Genomic DNA, 5,704 nt, shown 5'->3' on the forward strand with positions numbered 1-5,704 from the left:
GGAGACTCGAATCTCTCGCGGCAGGCTAAGCGACGTGCTCCTTGCGGGCGCGTCGTGCGGGCTGTCCCTGGCACACGTGCTCCTCGTGCAGCTCAGTCCAACGGAAAACTTCCCCAGATCTTCTTCAAGCTAACTCTAAGTGGGTTCAAAGAGTGTGCCGCAACGTGGGGAAGAATTCCAAGCATCCTAAGTGCTCCCCTCGCAGGTCAGTCCAACAGAAGACTTCCCCAAATCCAACTCAAGCCTCACAAAGTTCAGTTCAAGGTGTGCGCTGCAACGCGGGGAAGGATTCTAGACGCGAGTGAAATGGACCTCGCGCAAAGGGCCAAACGGCATGCTGCTTCCCAGCAGGTCGGGTGGTTTTCTTCAAAAAGAGCTTCATGTCAGATTCGTGCCTCCAAGGGCACAAAGAGTACAGCTAGAAGAAAAGGGCGCGCGCGACTGAAGACTCGGACGATAGAGGTCCAACTCTTTTCAAGGGGAGGTGCGTTCAAGGCAAAACGCACCTCGTACACTCCCTTCATCGGCAGTAAAGTGCAAGATCTCGCCAACGAGGGCCTTCTTTCGCAAGGTGTCATGGCCTGGACCCTTGCATTCTGGGCTTGGCATTCAGAGTGAAAGCTGCTTGCTAAGTCCTTAGTCCACAGGCAGCTCGGCGTGCTCAAGCTGCTTGGCCTAAGTTGGAGCATGGGTGCACAACATGTCTTCGACTGGGTTACCCTCCATTCTGTGCTTGTAAATTTTGGTCAGCAGGTGGATGGGTTGATGTGCACAATAAAGTCTCTTTCACAATTCTGCCTAAGTCCCATTCTACTCCACAGTTGTAAATTGAGTCAGTGGGTGGAATGCAAGAAGTATGAAAAGTCCATGTTTCACGTTTGTAAATAGAGTCAGTGAGCATGGCACCTAGCGGGTAGACATTGGCCGCCTTGATAGTGAGGCGTGTTAAGACCCCCGACGATAAATATGAGTCTGAGTCATCTTGCAATTTTTCAAAGGCCAGTAAGTTGTGCCTCCCTCACTCGATGTGGTCATCGAGTTTTTTCAAGGGGAGGTGTGTATGAGGGAGTACTCCTTGTAGCTCCCTCACCCACGGTTTGGGCGTCGTGTTGATGCGCGTTGATAGCTCCACCCACCCTCCGTGACATGGTCCCTTGCTGAGCCCGTGCAAGCTTGTAAATGCTTTCTAGCTATGAATATGATGTAAAGCCCCCAAGATGGGCCCTTTGGTAAACCTCACATCGTGTTCCATTCCGTGTCGCGTTCCGTGACGTGTTCCGTGACGTGTTGAGGTGCCCCGTGACGCGTTCCGGGGTCAAAATGCAAAGTTTCCAGAAAGGGTCTAGTGCCGCCCCGGGGCCTAGACGGGGTCCCGAAAGGGTCCCGGAAGGGTCTCTGAGGGTTGGACCATCACAACACCTATGAGGGAGTACTCCTTGTAGCTCCCTCACCCACGGTTTGGGCGTCGTGTTGATGCGCGTTGATAGCTCCACCCACCCTCCGTGACATGGTCCCTTGCTGAGCCCGTGCAAGCTTGTAAATGCTTTCTATCTATGAATATGAGTTAAAGCCCCCAAGATGGGCCCTTTGGTAAAACCTCGCGTCGTGTTCCATTCCGTGTCGCGTTCCGTGACGTGTTCTGTGACGTGTTGAGGTGCCCCGTGACGCGTTCCGGGGTCAAAATGCAAAGTTTCCAGAAAGGGTCTAGAGCCGCCCCGGGGCCTAGACGGGGTCCCGAAAGGGTCCCGGAAGGGTCTCTGAGGGTTGGACCATCACACTTGGTATCAGAGCCGCCCTCACGGGTGGCGTGTGCAAACCATCGTGCTGGGGAGCCTGGGCTGAGGCATAATGGAAAAACTTCGAAGGGTACCTTACAAGCATCAAAGATCGAGGTGGTGGAGAATTTTTATAAAAAAAAAAGAAGGCTTATTGAAGATTTCTTTGAGTTGGGAGAGGAGATAAGAGTGATGAAGAGGAAGATGGAAATGGGAGGTGAGAAGGAAAAATGTGAGTTGAAGAAGAAGGTTGGGAAGATGGAAGAAGATCAGGAGGAGCTGAAAGAGGACCTGATAGATCTGAATGAGGACATTGAAAAATGGATCACAAAGAGAACAAAGGTGGAGGAGTGGGATGCACTAGAGGTGGAGAGTGAATTGAGAAAAAAAATTTCTTTGGACTATGGAATGTCGATTGCTTATGGAGGAATGCCAGGGGAAAGAAGAGAAAGAGGGGTGAGGAGGAATGATGATGAGGAGGAAGGGAGTAAGAAGGAGATGGAAAAGAAGAAAACGGGTGCTGAGATGATGAAGTCCATAAAAAGGGAAGACGTGGTGAAGAAAAGTGCAGGGGAGGAACGTGGGAAGAAGAAAGAGGTGGAGAAGAAGAAAATAGACGATGCCGAGTTGAGAAAATCTATGCCGAAACTTATGAATGCGCCGCCACGGCGGTCTGTGCCTGTGAAATGTGTGGAGCCGAGTTCGAGCTCCGGGTTTGAGGAAGAGGATGAGGAGGATAGTGAGGATGAGGAGGAGAGTGAGGATGAGGATGAGGAGAAGATGCGGGCAATGAAGGCCCAGTTTGTGCAGCTAATGAAAATTATGAAAAAGGGTCTGAAGGAGCGGGGTATTTCGGAAAAGGAGGGTATGCAGGCTAAGGCAAAAGCGCCGGCCCCATGTTTGAAGAGGAATGAGGTGGACGAGAAGGGTGTAGTGAAGAAGCGGAATGCAAATTTGGCGATGAGGCAGGGTGTGCAGAAGGAGACAAATTTGAAGAAGAATGTGATGTTCGGGGAAGAAAAGGGAAAGAGGTGTGTTGTGGATGGGGTGGTGATTGAGGAGGTGGACGAGGCCGAAGAGGCCAAGTCAAAATCTTGTACTAAGAATGTGCTGCGGGGCTATATGCCCTATGTATTAGAGGAGATAGGAGAGAAGGGGAAGAGGAAAGAAGGGAAGAAAGGAGAGAAGAAGGAAGGCTCGTCCGGCCCAGCGAGCATAAACGAACTGGGACCACATGCTATGCCTGATAATCGTGTTAAGCCAAAAATGTGTGCTGAGTTGAAGTCTTGTGTCGATGCTGAGACGAAGAGCGGTATGGAGAGGGGTGTGTTGAGGAGTGAAGCGGAGGTGAAGTGTGCTAAACTGAAAAAGTATGCTGAGGGGAAGGAAGGTGTTGTCGATGAAGCGAAGCGTGGTGAGAAAAGGGGGGAGCTGAAGAAGAAGGAAATCTTGGAGCAAGGTGGGGGTAAGTTGAAAGAAGATGGAACGCTGAAGCGTGATGCTGAGTTGAAGTGTGCTGGAGCGGAGGAAGGGAAGGAAGGCTCGTCGGGCCCAACAAGCATAAACGAACTGGTGCCTTGTATTTTACCATGTATAAATATTGAGATGAGGAGTAGTGATGAGTTAAGGCGTGTTGAGTTAGGAGGTAAGGAAGTTTTGAAGTGTGTTGAGATAGGAGAGAAGAAGGAAGACTCGTTTAGCCCAGCGAGTATAAATGAACTCGAGCCTTGTATTTCACGGTTTTTGAGTTGTGTTGGAGAAGAGGAGGTGAAGGAAGACTCGTCTAGCCCAGCGAGTATAAACGAACTGGAGCCCTGTGTTTTACTAAGTAGTGATGAGAAGTTGAAGTGTAAAAGTAGAGTGGTTAAGGAGGTATATAGAAATGGTTTGAGAAGGAAGGTAGGAGTAGGAGAGAAGGAGGAAGGCTCGTCCGGCCCAACGAGCATAAACGAACTGGGACCATCTTGTATGCTAAGTAGGAATGCGAAAGTGTGTGTAGGAGTAGGGAAGGGTAAGGAGGACTCGTCGGGGCCAGCGAGTATAAACGAACTGGTGCCTTGTGTTTTGTTTGAAGCTGAGTTGAAGATGAAGCAAAGTGCTGAAGCGAAGAAGAAGGTTGAGGAGGAAGAGAAGGACTCGTCGGGGCCAGCGAGTATAAACGAACTGGTGCCTTGTGTTTTGTTTGATGAGAAGCGGAAGAGTGAGGATGGGGAAGACTCCTTGCGCCGGGAGAATAAATGAACGGGCAACCTTGGTGCTAAGCTCGTGAGCCGCGAGGATAAACGAATGGCCGGATGTGTTGAGGATGGGGAAGACTCCTTGCGCCGGGAGAATAAACGAACGGGCAACCCTTGTGTGAAGCTCGTGAGCCGCGAGGGTAAACGAATGGCCGGGTGTGTTGAGGATGATGGAGAGGAGCTCGTTAGCCGCGAGGGTAAAAGAATGGCCTTGTGTGATGAGGAAGGCTCCTTGCGCCGGGAGGGTAAACGAATGGTTGCACGTTGGGTGAAGAAGGAGAGGAAGAAGAGAGTGGAGGAAGAGAGAAGTGTGGAGAAGAGAAGGAAGCGTGATGGAGAGGAAGGAAGTGGTGAGAAGAGGAAGAGGAGGAAGATGTGGAAACCTGTGAACCATTCTATTGTCTATGGGGCAAAGGAGGAGACAACCTTGTCGAGTCCGATGCCCCTTGAATCCGAATCGGCTAGTAGGCGACAACGGGTTAGCTTTCGCAAGAAAGTGAAGTCCCACTGCTGCGAAACCGAGGAGGAGTTAACTTGTGCTTCAATGGCTAAGTCAGAGGGTACAAAGCCCTCATGCAGCAAACGAGGAGCAAAGGCCGATTCCGAGGGTAGCAGACCCTCACGCGGCATCAAGATTGGGAGTGCTGGGGAGCTCCAGGTGCGGTCCAACCATGGCAAGTGGGTCTTCAGGAAGCGAACCCAAGTGGCTGAGTTGGGGAACGACATCGAACCCACGCTCAACATGAAGGCAAGTTTCAGGCAGACACATGAGTCAAGGAAACCCACGTGTGCAATCAAGCCCATTCTGGTCTCTGGGCCTAAGGGATGCAACCATCCTGGTGGAATCAAAGTGGCCGAAAGACTACGAGACGAAACCAGGGAGGAAGCAAGGAGGCTTCACACTCCTATGAGTTCCATGCAGATCCGGCTCTTCAAGGAGCAAGTAATGAAGAAGAGGGCGAGGTGTGAAGGCTTAGCTCTCGTGCGTGCTGTCAAGACGGATCCGGGCATGCTCAGGCCCATTTCTGAAGCAAAGCGAGGCGTGGTGGCCCCTCACCGAGAGTTGCTTGAGCAGATGGGAACCCTCTTGTTTTTTCAGGCCACACAGGGCCAGTTCGACGTGACTACGGCGGGGGACATAACCTTCGCAATGCAAGCCCGAAGGTTCAACGCTATGCAATGGACCCGACAGGCTTTCATGTTCTGCGTAGAGATTGATCTGGCCATCAAGGGCCTGAAATTTCAAGTGGGCGTGGCATGTACGGATAGATCTAGAGCCCGCCTTCTTTTCTTGCGCATGATACAGTCAGATCTGGGCAACAGAGGCCCGAAGGTGATCGCAGCGAGGGAAATGGCCCTCACACTCCAGGCGCGGCGGTTTGATGCAACCCATCAGGTCGTCACGAGCTGGCCAGGCGCTCTAACTCTCCAGTCCAACCAGGGTCCGTGCTCTCATCCTATCCTTCGGCCGGGGCAAACTTCAAGAAGGGTGGGGGCATTTGATGCGGGAGACTCGAATCTCTCGCGGCAGGCTAAGCGACGTGCACCTTTTGGGCGCGTCGTGCGGGCTGCTCCTGGCACACGTGCTCCTCGTGCAGCTCAGTCCAACGGAAGACTTCCCCAGATCTTCTTCAAGCTAACTCAAAGTGGGTTCAAAGAGTGTGCTACAACGTGGGGAAGAATTCCAAGTAT

The sequence above is a fragment of the Lygodium microphyllum genome, chromosome 22 (genome assembly GCF_053477565.2).
Source record: "Lygodium microphyllum isolate KBCC chromosome 22, Lygodium_microphyllum_v1.1.10, whole genome shotgun sequence".
NCBI classification, from domain to species: domain Eukaryota; kingdom Viridiplantae; phylum Streptophyta; class Polypodiopsida; order Schizaeales; family Lygodiaceae; genus Lygodium; species Lygodium microphyllum.